The 17,523-nt window shown below is 45.7% G+C and overlaps 1 protein-coding gene across 1 annotated transcript in view; it reads right to left on the bottom strand.

Moving 5' to 3' along the window:
* The window catches only part of SPON1 (spondin 1), a 375,349-nt gene that overhangs the window by 129,905 nt on the left and 227,921 nt on the right, over window positions 1-17,523 (bottom strand). The window lies entirely within an intron of this gene.

The raw sequence follows: 17,523 nt of genomic DNA on the forward strand, positions 1-17,523 counted from the left end.
AACTGCCCCCAAGGTACTGCAATTGTTTCTGTTCTTTACATCAGCCATTCAAGGTACGGGAAGCACTCATATTGAAAAGTAGGCTTGTCACAGCCTTGCCCTCAGTAAAACTGACAGGAATAATTCTGCACTATGGAAAAGGTTATATGTTCTCAGTTACATGCATGTTCTCTGGAGAGAGTAAATACTTCCTTCTTTCCTCCCTGTCCTATTCTAAAATAATAGGATTTCTGTTAGTTTTTTCAGTCATCATTCATTGAAACTTGATGAGAGTCACCCAAAAAGCTGGACTTCATACCCTTCATACTCAATGTCATCAATACCAACCTGCCCAAAGGAGGAAAAAAAAGGTAGCAAATTTTAAGAGCATCTGTTTTCTGATCAGTGGTTAACCATGATAAAAAAAACTATCACATCAGTATTCTGTTATTAGAATTAGTCACATTGAATCTTTCTTTAAGAAATGCTATATGAACTGGGAAAACTTAATTCATTTTAAAGGCCCATCTTTTTAAACAGTTATATCTGGAATTCCTGTTTTTACACTGAGTTTATAGCTTTTTGCATTTTTTTGTAACAGGAGATAAAGATCCCTAGCACGTGGCAGTATCAAACTTAATGGTGTGTCACTACTGCTCACTTTCACTGTGATTATCTCAAAAAGGCAGAGGCAGGAGCTGAACTAGTATTGTTTCCACTCTGTAGATATCAGTACATCTTTCCTGAGTACTAATCATGTATTTATACAGACTTTTCTGCTATTCCAAGAGTCACTTGAGCATAACATAGTTGAGATCCAACAAGTCAGAATTTTTGGTCCCACTGATGCTATGCAACTTCTGTATTTTTATTGCAATTTTGCAAGGATTTTTCTAATTTGAAAAGATTAAATTAAGTGTATAGGGCTGTGTCATGCCTATCCCTTGTTTGAAACATGCATTACAATACAAGTAAGGAATCTGAAAATCTTGTTTTAAAACATGGTTTTATTATCTCTTGATATATATGACACATACACCCCACAAATGTATTTTTCTGAAGGTTACATCTTCATTTAAATTATTCATTGTGTCTAAATCAAGACACCCCCACACTACTGAATCAAGAGTCTGGCAGACTGAAAGAACACAGAAGAGAATTTCCTTCTGCACATCTGCCTTAACATGGTGCTACACTTGAAGCTCATTTGTGATGGTAAACAAGGGTAATATTCAAACTAAGCAGTAAGTTTAAGCAGTAAGCACACACCATCTACTTTAAGCTGAAGAATTGTAATTAAAAAGTACTGTAGGGTCTGCTTTTAGTTTTAATGCTCAGACTTATGCAAACAATTACACAAACAGAAAATTAAAACCAGACTTAACCTATGATGCCTGCTCAGCAAAGTTAAAAAGAAAAAAAATATTTCCCTGTTAACAGTTCTACTTTAAATACATGACATTGACAGGGCCTGGAATTGGCCTTTATCCTCCAGAACAGCCAGAAAATTATTTCTAGATCATATGTTATTGTTCTGAACACTTTTTTTTGGCAAATAGCTAGAAATCACAAAAAAGAAAGGTTTTGGTTGACCCCAAACCATTACTGAATTCAGCCCAAACTTGCCAACGTTTTGGCAGAAAATCTTTTTTCCTGGCTGGTCCTCTTCCCCCTACCCCACCGGCTTGATTCATAAAACCAGTGAAGAGAAGGTGCTCACAGTATATACCCTATAACCCCAGGTTATGGGTGACCCAGGTTTAACTCCTGTCTCTTCTCAAGGGTATTTGAACATACAGGCTAGGGACAAACATTGAAAAATCCTGAGCCTGAATTCATTCAATCTCTGCAGGTAAGTCTAACCTAGCTAGGCTAAATCTGTTTGTAACTGTGAGACATCCCAGACATCCAGGCACATGCCTGCAGTGGCTCAGGCTAGAAGCCGTGGGGGTGGTAGAGCTGATTTCCCATTGAATGCACAGAGCTGAGCTGAGGGGGGCATTGCCAGGCCCTGACAGGATGCTGTGATTAGGGAGGGTTCCTCCCCCCCCACCCCCAAACAGCCCAGGGGGGAATGTTTATCACCTCTAACTTGGTGTTTATCACCCCATTAAGAGAACAGAGGGGCATTATAAGCCTTCTGTTGATTCTGCCTTTGTCCCACGTGCCAGAGCTGTGAGGTAGCCAGCATGTGGTCTGCTAGCTAATACTGGGAAGTGTCTGTGAAGGATAGGGCAATGCCTTCTTAGCAAAGAATAGGGTGGGTGGGGGGAGCAGAAGTCAGGCAGACACCTGCAGGGGCTGCGGAGTTGCAGCAGGGAGCAGAGGGGAGGGGCCAGCTCTGCTGTGAAGCAGAGAGCCCTGCCCAGCCCAGATAGCATGCTGGGAGAGTTTGATATAATTTAAACCAGCAAGGGGTCTGGGACAGACATTGCATAAACCAGTTTGAGCCTAATCAATTAAGTCTGATACTACATTCAACCAGGTTTATCTCAAGCAGGTTTTACCCATTCTCAAACTCATTTATGTGAACTGAACATCTGTTCTGTTACAGGTTTAAACCAGTTTCTGATCACTTAAACTGGTTTATATGTGATCGTGGATGACTGGTGCCTCCTGAGTCAGGAGGGGCACTTGCACCCCCAGCAGCCAGTCAGTAACTGGGGGCTGGCACGTCCAGGCCGGCACCATCAGTCATGGGGGAACTGCTGCCCCCCTCCTCCCACCCCCAGTCAGCACAATTGGCCGTGAGGGGACCACAGGAATCGTTTCTCCTGGTGCCCCCACTCCTGGTCGGTGCTCTCACAGGGGGCATCAGTGCTCTCACTTGCCCCCCTTGCCCATTACCTATGTGGGGAATGCTGGCTGTTAGGGGATGCATCAGCACTCTCAGGGGGTGCACGTGTACCCACATGCACCTCCTACGCATCATCACTATTTGTAATGTCTGCCCCTTGCCACACTCCCCATCTTTTAGACTAGAACCCTAGCCTTTATGCTGTAGGGAGTGCTGGCATTCTTATTTTGGTTGTATGCTGTGTTTCTGTCAGTCCCCTTGCTGAAACCATAACACTCTTCATGAAATCTTGAATGGCTAATTGGAGCAGAGAACACGGGTGTCTCATCTGCTAAGAGAATGCCTGCATGCACGGCTACAGAAAAATTCTCCATCACTCTCTGTCTCGGTGAGTATTAAATTATTTCAAAGATTCACAGCATGAAGACAACATTGTAAGGAGACCTAATCCTGAATACTCTACTCTAACTGATGGGTGCTCTCCTGAAAGGTGGAATATCTTCATTTAAACCTCTGCTCTGAACTGAGCAAAGAAGAGATTTATGCCCATCTTGAAGATATCTGAAGAAAAGAGGGGGCGTTTCATTCTTGCTGACAAAGATGTAACAAACAGCTGAATGGCTAGAAGATTAAGTTAGAATTCAATCTTGAAACAAAACTGCAATTTTCTATCAGTAAAAGATATTAAACACTGGAAGAGTTTACAGTGGGAGGCAGTGGACATTAGATATATTTTTCTAAAACATAAGATCTAATCCAACTTCCAAGAAAAATTCTACAGTGGGGGTATGTATGGGTCATACTAGATGCCACTGAGTCTGGAAAAGTAAAGTATACTCCAATATATTGATATTTTAGTCAAATCATTTAACATTATGAACAGAAGTAGGGCTGAAAAAGCCTTCGTATAGTGAGATAAGAACAGAAAATAAGGTGCAAGACAGTGAGAACTTTTACTGTGCTGATAGACTAAATTATATTTGAGCCATATATCTAGAATTTACTAGCATAAAACCTTCTGTTACCATCTCCATGCCAAAAAGCACAAAGCTTTTAAGCTCTGTGGAGCACAGAAAAAAGACACCAATTAAATTTTGACTCCTGAAAATATTGTATGGGTTCAATATATTAGACTCTCTAGGACTATACTAAGAACATATTTAAATATGGTCTATCTACAACTTGCTATGATAATTTAATATAGGTAAAAGGTCTTGTAAGCCCTGATACCCGAGTCACCTCAGAGAACAAGACCAGTAGAGGCAGACCCTGCATGTTTCTCCCACACCACCTATGCCTTGACTTTGAATGGCAGGGATCATCTTTATACTATTCCATATACTGGTAGTGATATGACCTTTCTGCTCAGATGATATCATTCAAATTGTACAGCTTCTCTGAAAAGTAACTGTAAAACAAATAACATCTCATTCAAGGCACCTGCTCCTTCTTTCTATGCGGGGAGAAAGAGTGTATCCAAAATAAGTAGGTGCTGGCATCATTTGGTGCTAGTGTACAGTTAAGATAGACGGAACTGAGATTCCTATTCCATCCTGTGCATTATCAGAAGTGCTTTCTGTGTTCCCATTACTTAGCTTTGTACAAGACTACTCTTGGCAATTGGTTTGCTAAAATGAAATGGAAGGCAGAATTTAATGGGATTGTGCAGGTGCCTCTGAAGGCCTAATTTAACCAGTCAAATCTTTAATATTGTTAATAATGACACATGAGATAGAAAGAACCCAGCTTGACTCAAAGAGCTTAGATTGAGTTTGCAAACCTCACGTCTAGAGGCTTGCAAACCTCCCTCCAAACCTTTAAAAACCTTTTTCTTGTAAGCTATGCACAGTGATCTCAGTAGGAACCACTGAGAGAATGAACATGGAATTCCATGATAACATTTTTCAGAGCAGACTGACACTCTACTAGAAATACCTTTCATAAAACCGGTCATTGTGGAGATGTGATGCAGCTTCTTAATACTGATAGCTGACTACTATGGACCTACAAGGGCTATTAAATAGCAAAATATGTATGATTAGATGAACTCTGTAATAATCTTGTACCAACTCTGAGCTATTATGTGATCCATGGGTTTATTAAACTTTTATCGATCAACTCCTTTTAAATAAACTTTACTGTCTAGATGAATGTCTCCAACATCAAGACTAAAATCTTGGTTTGTGAACTTCATGTGCTTTACCAAAGTCTCATGCTCCATTTTTGGAACATTTCATAACCTATTCATGGCTCTATTGAAACTGGTGCATAACATATTCTACAAGCACAATTACCTTCATAAATTATCTGGGATTTTATGAAGGCTTCTTTTATAACATACACAGAGAGAATTTAGTGCCAAGAATAAATATAGAGCAAAAGATATGATTAAGTAAAAGTTTACATGACTCGAAAGAAAAATTGTTGGCAGTGAGCCTCTTCTCAAGACTGAACCACCTTGTCTAAGTGACAATCAGAAATGTTGCTTTGAGGAGAAATATTCCTTTACTTATCAAGTAGTAGAAAAATATTACACATATAACTGAAAATTATCATCAATAATTGCTGGGGCAATCCCTCCCTGATTTCTTCCTGAGACACATTGAGTGCTGACAGATGTGCAGGCCCCAACTTTAATTCATGGCACTTTACATAAAGCACCATGAGTTACAGCACACCCCTCCCCCCAACCCAACAGATGTTAGCCTGCTGGCTTGGGGAGAAGAGGATCAAGTCTGCCTGCAGGAGCCTGCCTGCAGCTGAGGAGCCACCCCTGCCCCCCCCACTTCCCAGTTTGGTGGCTGTCTACAGGAAGGGAGGGAAGATGAGAGAGGGGGAGCTAGCTGCTGACTGAGGTTTGCCTGGCCTGAGCTGAATGGCAGAAGTGGGGTCCGCATGGTGGCAGGGGAGCCCAATCCACCCACCACCACCACCCTCCAGCTCAGACTGAGCAAACTCTAGCCAGCAGCTGACTCCCCCTCCCTTCCTGCATCAGCCCAACCCCAGTCATGCAACAGACTGACCCTAAGAGACAGAAGTTCCTAAGGCGCTTCAAAGTGGAGCACCTTCATCTGATCCTTCAACTGATGGGGGGTTAATTTGTGACATGATTGGCCACTTCAAAAGCACACTGCAGCCATGCAAATGTGCCAAGACACAGCTATAGAGTGCTTTGAGGGGACTGATCATGCAACAAAAGTAATCTGCACCCATTAGGATCTGTGCCACTCCCAACCCTGGTCCAGAGCTAAAATGAGACAATCTGGAGCTTTCTTTAAAATAAATAAATAAATGAGCAGACTTAACAGATATTTCCTCCTAAGCAAAGGAAATGTATGCTCCTCAACAGACATTTACTACTTTTTTCAAAAGTGGGTTATTTGAGCATTAATGCATTCAGCCAGCACTGACAGAGATAGACTGAGTATGTCTGTTACTTCTCCCACACCATAGATGGCAAGGCCAATGTTTTTGTAACAAAATCACAACAAGGATACTGGTTTCCCACTGTTTCCTGTTTTAATTCCTTTCACACAGCCCAGAGCAGCAAATCTTGAAGTCTTTATTCACTTTTAATTAGCTCTCAGTCAAGCAAACATCCTATTGAAGGTGATAAAAAATTGCTTAAGTAAGGGAACTGTGAGGGGACTGAGACATAAATGCTAAGTGACTAGCTTGAGGTCAGGAAGAAAGTCTGTGGCAGAGCAGGGACATAAAGCCAGCAGTCCAAGATCATAGGCTACTATCTACCTGCTGAACTAGTCTTTCCTGTTCCCATAGAAAGTAGTTCTTGTCCTTCTTTACCAACTAAGAAGGGTTAATGGCCAGGAGGTGTCTGAGCCACATTGTTTTCTCTCTTCCCCTTTTTCTACACAGTGTGTGTGATGTATAATTGTAGTGACCCAAAAAAGGAAGTAGCACCATATTCCCTCAAGTGTTTTTGTGTGGGAGTGCAGACTCCTTGCATATAACCACACATGCCAATGTGACCTATCTTCTTAATCCAATTGTGGATGTAATGATGTGACATTGGAGTTATGATGAAATAATCTATTAAAGTAAGAGCTTGTTTACAGATCAGTTGTGCTGAGCCCTTGCAGCGGACAATGAACATTAACTTTATTTGTAGTGACAGGAAACAATCCACTTGGCTCTAGTGATTGTCACATATATTTATCAACTAATAACAACTTCCCCAAATTAAAGAACCACGAAAGTTGTCATAGGTAAATTCTGTCAGGAGGCCCCAGTAGAGCATTTTAATTGAGCAGCTGTTTCTGTGAACAACTGACGGGTCTGTGCTGCAGTTTCTTCACCCAAAGATAAAACAAGAGCATATGTATCATTCAAATACCCGCACACATTTTATCAAGGATCAATATAAGCATTTAATAATACTGTGCTGTCTGGTGCCCCAGCATTCTGCGGCAAGCATACCTGCATCTCTCTCCTTTTTCACTGCCACAACTTTCCACCCTGTATTTTTAGTCACCCTCTGACTCTTTCCCAATGTTCAAGATACAGGTGCAGTCTATGTTCACCCCAGCCATCTGTTCACTTCTTAGGGTCAGCCTGCATACTAGAGGTATGTCATCCATTTAGAACCTTCTTCTCCCGTAGAAGAGGGCTGGGCAGATTTAGGGATAGAAGCTTATGGCAACACACCAACCACATCCACACATGTAGGCACATATGATTTGTGGCACCACAAACCCGTTGAATATTAAAACATGCACCACACTGTTAATTTGCAGCATGAGGGCAAAATTTGCTACAGGGATTTCCTAGTAGCAAAAAAACCACAACCCCCCCAACAAACAAACAAACAAACAAACTGTACAGCAAGTGAAAATAGTGTGTGTCAGGACAAACAGAGGCCTGGTCCCCCAGTGCAATGATCCGGATGCCAGCCAGGCATCTCTCCTTCTCTGTTTGTGCCCTTGCTGCTCCAGTACACTGCTTGGTGTACAGGGAGCAACAAAAAGTGCACCAGAGCTCACAGCTGCCTGATGCTGGCCCTACAGGGCATTCAGGGCCTCTCTTGGCCCCACAGAAGCAGCCAGGGCCAGAGCTGTCTTAGAACTGGGCACGTGGGGCAATTGTGCCCACATTCCAGAGGTCCAGCCACTGAGGCCTTGGCCCTAGCAAGCAGCTCCAGGACCTCCGCGTGAGGGCTACCCAGGCCATAGCTACAAGCACTGCTGAGTGATAGGAGGCACCAGAGACCTCTGCAGGCAGCATAAGCAACCATGGTGAGACAGGTGGGGGGACCCAGCTGCATGAGTCTGTCCAGGCCAAGTACCAGGACACAGTTGGCAGTCCAAGGAGGTTACTGACCTCCTGGCCGTTTGGGGCCAGGAGGCTACACTGCAGTAATTCACCCAGGGACACTAGAATGAACATATTTACCAGGCGACTGCTGCACAGATGGTCACAGAGGGGCATGCCAGAACATGGCAGCAGTGCAGGAGCAAGGCCAAGGCACTGCACAGGCAATTTCATGCAGTGTGCGATGCCAACCAGTGTTCAGGGGCAGGGAGCTCCACCATGGCCCACTATGAGGAGCTGGCCAGAATCAATCATTGGCCCAACAGCTATGGAGCCCTCCCCTCCCCTCCAGCTACTCCTACACCACCAGGGGAGGAGTTGAACCTGCAGGTACCAGCCTGTAACCCAAATGGAGTCTCCCGAGGCAAGGCTCTCCTCCACGCCTGCAAGAACACTGTTGCCCAGCCATGACAAGAGTAACAGTGATGGACTTGCTGGAGGTGACACCTGCGTGGCAGATCCCCCAGCTCCTGCATGACACAAGTAGGAGCAGGGAGGAGGCCAAAGAATGGACAAGGGTGTCATGCATCTTGGAGCAGGCCACAACCCAGTGGTCTCACCACCATCTGAGGGTAGGTCCAGCTCTGGCTTCCCCACCATCCTATCCACCCAGGGCCCAGGAATTTCAGTCTCCCAGCCAAGGTGACTGCCTGTCACTGCAGCGTGGTAAGTCATGTACAGGGCATGGGGAACTGGGAGCCACCCTGTTTCTTCTCCCCTCTCCCCTGGGCCCCTCTTTCTTGTGCCCTACTTGTGCCCCAAGCCCATCTCTTTCACCTCCCTCCCTCCTTTCCTGACCCCCACTCCTCTGCCATGCAGTAGCCTTCTTCCCAACAGGGGTAGGAGAGCCTCCCCCCCTTGCCAACACCCCGAGGTGAATGAAGCTTGTCCTGGGCATGAGGGTAGGCAGTGATGTCACCGGGGCCACATGCCTGTCAGGCTGCAGGACCTTAGCTGCTGGAACCAGTGGCTGAGGGCTCAGGGGTCGTGGAATGCCACATCTATCCTGGTATGGGTGAAAGCTGGGCTGAGCTGGCCATGATGCTTGTTCCTGGGAGGATCCTTCCAGATGGGGCCCTGCAGAGGCCAAGTGCAAGGGGAGGAGGTGGGGGCAGCCTTTGGGCAACAGGCAGCCCACACAGTGGGAGAAGACAGGCAGACCTCAGGATAGCTGTGGTTCTTGGCTCCATATAGCTCTGACTTGGGGGCCATCTGCCTGGCCCTATGCCCAAGAATGAAACTACTGCCTGGGAACCTTTGTTCTCACCCCAGATCATGTTGCCGTGCCTAAAGAGGGCCCTCCATTTGCTCTCTCTACAGACAGCTCATCTGTCAAGGGAGAGGCTACTGTCCAGCGCCTGGGAGGTGCACCTATGAGAGGCCCAGGAATGCTGCCAGCAGGACCTGGCCAAGTTCTGCTGAGGTCCTGGCCAAGCTAGTGGCAGATAAGGCAGAAACAGCAGCTGGCCCGAGACAGCCACAAGGAGCTGAGGCAACTGCAGGCCTCCATCAACACAGCTGTCCAGGAAGAGCATAGGGTGTCACAGCAGTTCCTGATTGTCCCCTGGATAAATGGTGGTGGGGTTGTGGAGGGTCTCGTGTGAAGTACTGTTGGAATGTTGAGCTGTTGGTTTGGGGGAAGTTTTGGGGAGCAGGAGGAAGAATAAAGTTGCTTTTGTTTTCACAACAGCTACAGTGCATATGTTGCTGCAGGTCTAACAGTGGCTGGGGATAGAGGGCCCTGGGTGGGTGGCCTGGTACAGGTGGTGACAAGGCCGGTACCCTACTCAGGGAGGTGGGCCTGCAGATGGCAAAGTGATAGGTTCATGCACTCTGCCTCCTACATGCTTGCTGTGGTTCTCACCTATGACAGTGTTCCTGGCTGGTTAGTTCTGGTGCTGCTGTTGTTGGATGTGCCATGTACATGTGTGGCTATATACAAGCTATGGGGCTGCAGGTCTGATGGGGTGGATGCTGTAGTTGGTGGCAGTGGGTCTCAGCAAGGCAGCAGTCCCTGCTGCCAGACTGCTGTAGTGGGTACAAGATGCAGGGGCCACTCTAAGCCAGAGCTGCTGCAGCAGGCCAGATGGCACAGGGGCCTAGTGTCCCCAGACAGCAACTGGCCAGGCCTGAGCAGTTCCTGAGGGCAGGCAGCCAGTTTATACTGGCCACAGGTGCTGGCCCCAGCCTCCAGCTCTCCCTGGCTGAAGAGATGGGGGGAGCTGGGCAAAAGCAGTTTGCCCAAAATGGCACAATTTGTCCTGCAGTAAAGTACATGTTCAGGCACATGTGCTGAGGCACAAATTACTGGCACAAATTTGTGCCAGTAACAGTGTACATGTGGATGCGGCCACCCATGCAACCAGCAAGGCTGAAAATACCTCAGTGTGACACAGTTATATACACCTTGTAGGTGCCTCTGTTCTTGCTTTACATTAGGATTCTATAGTGGGCCCTCTACTGTTGGAACTACACCAGTACACAACCTGAAAGCTATGCGGGAAATGTCCCCTTGCTTCATGCATACCCATATTTTTCAACCCATTGTTTTCCATATGAAGAATAGCAGGAGTTGCCAAAGGAAGTTACACAATCATGAATGGGAGAGGAAGTGATCTGTGGGCTGCAAATAACATTTGAAGTGTTTGTAACAAGCCTACTCAACTCTGCCTATATCTCTGAAGAATACATTGAAAATCTCTATAAAATACGCTTTATGGGAAAGCATTTTAAATGATTCAAGAGTTGAATAATGGCTTTGAAAGAAGCATAAATCCACCACAGAAAAGAACAAGTGGAAGTCTATTATAATCAGGAGAATGCTTTGACAAATGAGCATATAATGCCATTTTGAACTATTTTTTTTCATATATCGATACTTGATGCTTTGAAAATTAATGTACTGTACAAAAGTAGTAGTGGTTGCTACGGGATTTGGATAGGATAAAAGGATCTCCCACAAAGGAAGAAAATAATATTATCTCTTGGGATTTTTTTTCCTGATACTTTTAACTGCAAAATGTGGTCTATGATTATGTACTAACAGGTCAAAATATCTTTACTTAAAGACCATGAGACAGAATTTTTGGCTACAATGAAGAAGTGTGAAGCTCAAGGTGTGGGTGGGTAACTACTGTAAAGCTTGGCTTTTTATTCCTTGGATTTTAAGATCACTGAACAAAACTTGTGTACAAAATATGAAAAGCCACCAATGAGCACAACCCCTTAGTTGTCACATGCCAGAAATGATGCCATACTGAAGCTTATCAGAAAGATTAAACAAGTATAACCTATATGTCACGGCATGGGGTCCTAAGGGTGGCCGTGATCTCCCCTAGCGCCCCCTACAGTGCCAAGTTTGCGTTAAAGGACCCTCATTCTTGCTCACCACATCTTGATCTTAAATAAATATAAGGGAGGCTGCTTTTCGTCCTTGTGGACATGGTGCTCTGTTGTATCTGGGCCCCTGTTCTGTACTGTGTGACACGGTGCACCCCAGCCTTATGGGCTATGCATGGCTCCAACCGCCCCTGTAACACGCCCCAAGCCTCGCAGATATCCTGGACATTGTTCAGTCTGGCTGGCTCTCTGCACCCTCTCTGGCACTTGGGCTCTCCGCAGCCCTCGACTCTCACCACGCCCTCGGGTACTTGGGCTCTCCGCAGCCCTTGTCTCACAACTGCACCCCACAGGTGCTCTAGGTTTCTGCTGCCTTGTCTCGCAAGCACGCCCTACAGGTGCTCTGGCTTTCCACAGCTTTGTCTCGCAACTGCACCCCGCAGGCGCTTGTCAATCGTTGCCCCCTTCCTCTTGGGCTTCTCATGCCACCGTGCTCTCTGACACTCACTATTCATTGTCCCCTTTGCTCTGGGGCCTTCTCACACTGCCCCCTTTGCTCTGGGGTTACCGCAGTCTTGGGGCTCAGGTGGCCATAGCCATGCCTGGCCCCAAATCTCCTTCTTGGGATCTCAAACCCCCTTGCAAGGCTCAGGTGGCCTCGGCCTTACCTGGCCTCCAATTCTCCACTCCCCTTCTCGGGGCTGGGGTCAGTGCACCCCTGAATGTTGTGCCCTCTCTGGCACCAGGGCCCCCATGCTACCATGGGTTCCCTACAAGGCCTCCTCCAACCCCTAACAGCCTTACCCAACCCACTAGTTGTAAACCATAAACAGAAAGCTCAAGCCCCTAGGCTGCAACATAAATTCAAGCCACTCAGCTATCACATTAGTCCCACCACATCAGGGGTGCTCTATCCTTCCCCCCAGTCTTGAAGCTGTACCTGCAGTCTAGCCTTCCTCATTGTTCAGTCCAGCAGAGCTCATTCCTCTATGGCTGCTGGCAGAGGACTCCCTGCCTGGCCTCAGCCTGGTTTTAAATGGGAGCCAGGCCCTGCCCCTTCCCGTCAGCTAACTCACCGGTTTCCCTGGCAACCCATAGCTGTGCTTCTTTATTACTACTGTGGCTGCCTGGTAACCAGCAGCTGGGCTCCTTACTTGCTGCTCCACAAGTAGCAGGCACCTCAGTGCCCTGCTACACATCTCCCCTCTTTATAGGAGCAGAGCACCGAGGTGCTCTGTGACACACCTCCCCTCTTAAGGTTCGAACTCACCAGGCCAAGTCTTCATTCTTATATGCCACACACATTTTCCTTCTTTCTTTCAGGTCTTGGCTCTTGCTCTCTGACCATACCAACGAGCAGGGGCAGAGGTTTTAAGGCGTCTCCAAATCGCCTTTTACCCAAGGTGCACCATGTAGGATTTTATGGAATCAACCCTGCCACAGGCAGTCCTCCCCACACTAGCTGACCTTGGTAAATCACACCCTCTGTTGGTCAAGCTCCAGCCTACCTTTTGGGGATCTCTCTCTCTCTCACTTCTGGCCCTTCTATGTTCCATCCCCATGCACCCTGGTCTTTCTCAGGGCAATTTGTGGGCTCTTTTGCCTATCTATGACTCCCTGGAGATCCTGAAGCCTTCCCCAGATCTCCCACTGTCTGGTCAACGCTTTCTGGGCATACTCTTCTCCCCAAAACTCCACCTTTCCCTGGCCAGTGGGTTTTCCCCTAGCCCCCTTATAGATTGTCACGTAGGCCACTCCTCCAACTTTTCCTTCAATAACATTTCTTAGCATCTGCCACCCAACCTGTCTAGGGATGTTACTCACATAGATCTGTGGCCTTTTCTCAGGCTCTGATCCCATTTTGGTTTGTTGTTCCCTCCTCCTCATCTCACATGCCTTGGCTCTATCTTCCTTTCTGGGCTGAATTGCTCCCCTTTTTGGGGAACTTGTCTTTGACCCATGTTGCCCTAGGCCGTGGACTGTCTGTGCACAGTCCTGGTAAATTGAGCAGGAGGTCTCGCTCCTTGACGAAGTTCATTTGTTCTTCCTTGCTGTTCCTACATCTATCAGGCCTACTTCCCTTGGCTGCCCCTTACTTGGCGCTATGCTTTCTCCCTTGGCTTGTAGTCTGAATAATTTCCCCAGCTGGATATGGGCACAGCTGACAAACCGTGCAGGTGGTTTTTCACCACGTGCTTCCTCGTTTCTCCAGGCCTCTGCAACAGGTAAGTTTTTTACTTCCTCTGCCTTAGTCTGGGATCTGCCTCTGAATGAGGCTTCCCTATTTTCTGATCCTGTACCCCGGGACACTATACTTTTAGAAGATTACACTTTGAAAGATGTTTTTCCAATACTTCTGCCACTTGGATTTCAAACAACCTCCAACCTCATCAGATTTATCATTGGAGGCAAACTCCCTGATGATCAACACACACTAAATAGAACCCAGCTTTACCAAAGCAAAGGAATAATCATCCTACACATCTCCACCAGTATCACATCAAACATCCTGTAACAAAATCATAAGACTCCAGAGCTCTTACATAATATGCAATATACCTCATCCAATGTATCAAGTGACTTCACCAAAACTATATGAACCAGAATAAACTCTTACAGAAAAATGATGAAGGAGAACTACTCCATCATACTTGGAAGAATGCCTTTCACAAAAGAGTTGTTCCATTCCTGACCTCACCTCTGGGCTTAACAGAGACATTATGTCTCATTATAACTGACCTCCCACTCCACCCTCTGCCAGATTCTCTTTGCTCCACTGGTGATCATTGCCCTTTCTCTCTCAAGTGGAAAAATGTGTTAACATGCTTACACTAAAACATTTGTTGTAACTTATACTTAGCTTGACTGTCACTGCTTCTTTCCCAGATTAGAAGAAAGGCACTTGAAGTCCTAAAGCCAGGTCCTTTCTCTCCAAACCTTACTATTTAGCCTAGTTACTTCACAAATTTTGCTTCTCTATAGAACTTGCAGCCAAGGATTGACAGGGACTACCCCTCCATTTCTCCAAACACAAAAGGCTACAAAATCTTCAGAAGTTCTTGAGAAGTTCCAACTATCTTGAGAAATACTTTGAGCCATTTCTTAAGTACCGAGCAATACTGATTATTTAGAAAAATAAACAGTTATTGGGTTAAACACAAGTCTTTCTGTTTTTGTGAAAAGAAAACGAAGGTTACAATTCCATGTTTTGCCAGCACGGCTGTCAGCATTTTTCAGGATTACTTTTCATGCAAATGAATGTATTGACACACATTCTTATATCCTGTGCTTCTCCCCTCCAAACACAGGTCAGGGGGTTATTTCAGGGCAGTGGCAACCCCTATTGAAGTGCTGCAAAAAGTGTGGGGAAGAGCAGGAATTAAGCTGCTGAAATTATATTCTTTCCAAACACTCGTGTTTCCTGTTGTGGGCGGAAATAGCTGAAGTAGCCATGGATGACAGGACAGGAGGCAAGTACTTCTGGCACTTTGTCCTTCACAACTGTTCTTGAGAAGGACTCCCCATAGATACTTGCTCCACCCTTCTCCAAGCTAACCCATTACCCTTTCAGTCAGGAATGCTGCTAAAGGTTATGAATCAGTTGTGGAGTTTCACTCTGTAACCCTCTATGCAGTCAGGGACCCCACTTTAAAATGTCAAAGGACCTCAGGAGAAGTCATGGGCTCTGCACCCACTTCCTTGGTTCTGCAACTGCCCTTTGAGTTTTCCCACTCAGCCTACCAGTCGAAACTAACAAATATGGAAGCCTAGGCAGGCTCAGGGAAGCATCCTGCCCAGGTAACCCTGTGTCCTGTGCACCATCCCTGCCACCTTCTCTGACCACCAGCACACCAAACTGCCCTCTTGCTGCCTCCCTGCACTGCCCCACGGGCAAGCCAGCCCATTCCTGGGTGGCCCCAAGTGTTTTCTTGGCCCCAGGAGCCTGCCGAAGTGGTGAGAGGCCTGATTCTTTTTCTTCCTGCGAAGCCTGCCCAGCATTCCTGCAGCTGCGGGGCAAGTTGACTACTGGCTGCAATGTTCCAAGTCGCAATGTTGCAAACTAAACTACCTGGGACGTAGTTTAGTTTGCAATGATGCAAACTCATTTAAAACTCCCCAAACTTGCATACATGTAATGTGTGGCACTATTAAATCACACAAAGGGAAGTTTTTGTCATGTGTACATTGTGATATCATCATGTGTACAAGCACATTTTGACTATAGGAGTGCTCTGTGCTCACAGGCAGACAGGCTAGGATTTGGTCCCCTACTTGTATTAATTAGGAGCAACCAGCACTCTGGGGAAACTAATGTGGAAAACCATAATGCTAACAGAATAGAGCCAAACCCAGGAATTGTATGCTCCAAATGTTCTCCTATTTATTTGAATAATGTTGGATCTAATTGCTGTATGGCAATTTAGCTGTAATTATTTGTCTAATTAGAACGAAATGTAGACACTGCTTTAACTATACCAGTCCCCTTAATACTATTAGCTCTGAGTTCTCCACCGCTATTCAGTAATTACCACCTTGGTGGCCTTTAAACAAGATTCTTTTCTCTCCTTAGTAATATCAGCTGCACCACACAGGATTCTAGGTGGTGTTACATTAAAAGAAAAGAGTCCATTAGAAACAGAGAGAGAGTTTACACTTTACCTCTCTTCATTTGCTTAATCAGGTCCTTTCCAGCTCCCTTCAATATCTCCCTCATTCCCTTTATGTCTTCCCATAGGCAACAACCTTTGTAACTCTCTTTTTTCTGTCCTCTCTATTTTTAGTGACCGTCTGTTCCTGCTTTGACCTCAAATCTCTCCCTAGTCCAGGGCTGCATTACTGCCAAGTCTCCATTCAGCTGTCAAATCTTTTCTCTCAAACATTTTCATGAACTTCCTCTTTGTGATGATGCCTGGACCTCCCATCTCTATGCCCTGCCCACAAAGAGCATAGAAATCACAACCTCCTGAAACCCATGGCTGTTGCATCACCTCCTTTGCTCAACTCTTACCCTTGCAATATTCCAAATGCCACCATTAATATGGGTAAGCTAATTCTGATCATTCCAGCATTAATAATGTCCAGTAACTTACCATTTATTTTCTTCCCTGGATTTGTTTCACCTCTCAAAAATCTCTTAAAAATAATTTCCCACCAATCTCAACAAAAAATTGTTGTTCCCATTGTCAAGTAATTTCGTTGCTAGAATACCAACAAATAACAGATGTGTATGTATTTATATAATCTACTTTTCTTAGGTCAGTAGCTCCTAAATTTGTTTTACTATATCTCATCTCTTCCCTCATGCCATATCCAAACAGAGTTACTACCATGTGTTCTTTTCTCTCTATCCTCCATCCCTTTCGCTTCCTATGGGTATGAACTCATTGGCCAAATCAGAGTGTGCCTGATCTAAGGCTTCATACAGACATTCACTTTCTCTTGGGAGAGTCGCTGCTCTCCCAGGAGAAACCGTGAGTGTACAGATGTTCAGGCTTTTTCTCCCACAGTAAAATTGGTCACTCCAGGAGAAAAGCATCCTAAGAACAACTACGGTTAAATCACTCCCAGGAGACTGTCTCTTGGAAGAGTGAATGTCTGTACATGCTGGAGCTTGTCTCAGAAGAGAACATAGTTCTCCAGCATTTCCCCCTCCCTTCCAGGGAAAAAGTGTGTCCCTTGCTGGACTCTGCTATTTCAGCAGAGAGCAGAACACATCCCCTTCACAATCCCCACATTGTGCTGCGGGGAACAGCAGGCCTGGGTCAGTTAATCAGAGCTGTTAGTACACAGACTAAGAAAGCCTGCAAAGCATGTTGAGATGCCCCTGGGCTGCTGCTATCTCCCCACCCCCCAAAGTTGTACAGTGTCAGTACTGCAAGCTCTCTCCATGGGTTCCCATCTGAATATTTGTACATGCAGTTTTGGGTAAGTTTCTTTAACAGGGGAACAAACCTGGAAGAATTCTCCTACATTATTTGAATGTATGTATACAGCCTAAGTGAGTGCACCTAAGAAAGTGCACTATTTAAGTCAAGTTTGGATTAACCCTACCTAGGAAAGAATTAACCCAATTTCATGAA

Source organism: Crocodylus siamensis, chromosome 2 (assembly GCF_052110815.1).
Source record: "Crocodylus siamensis isolate JL-2025a chromosome 2, ASM5211081v1, whole genome shotgun sequence".
NCBI lineage: Eukaryota > Metazoa > Chordata > Crocodylia > Crocodylidae > Crocodylus > Crocodylus siamensis.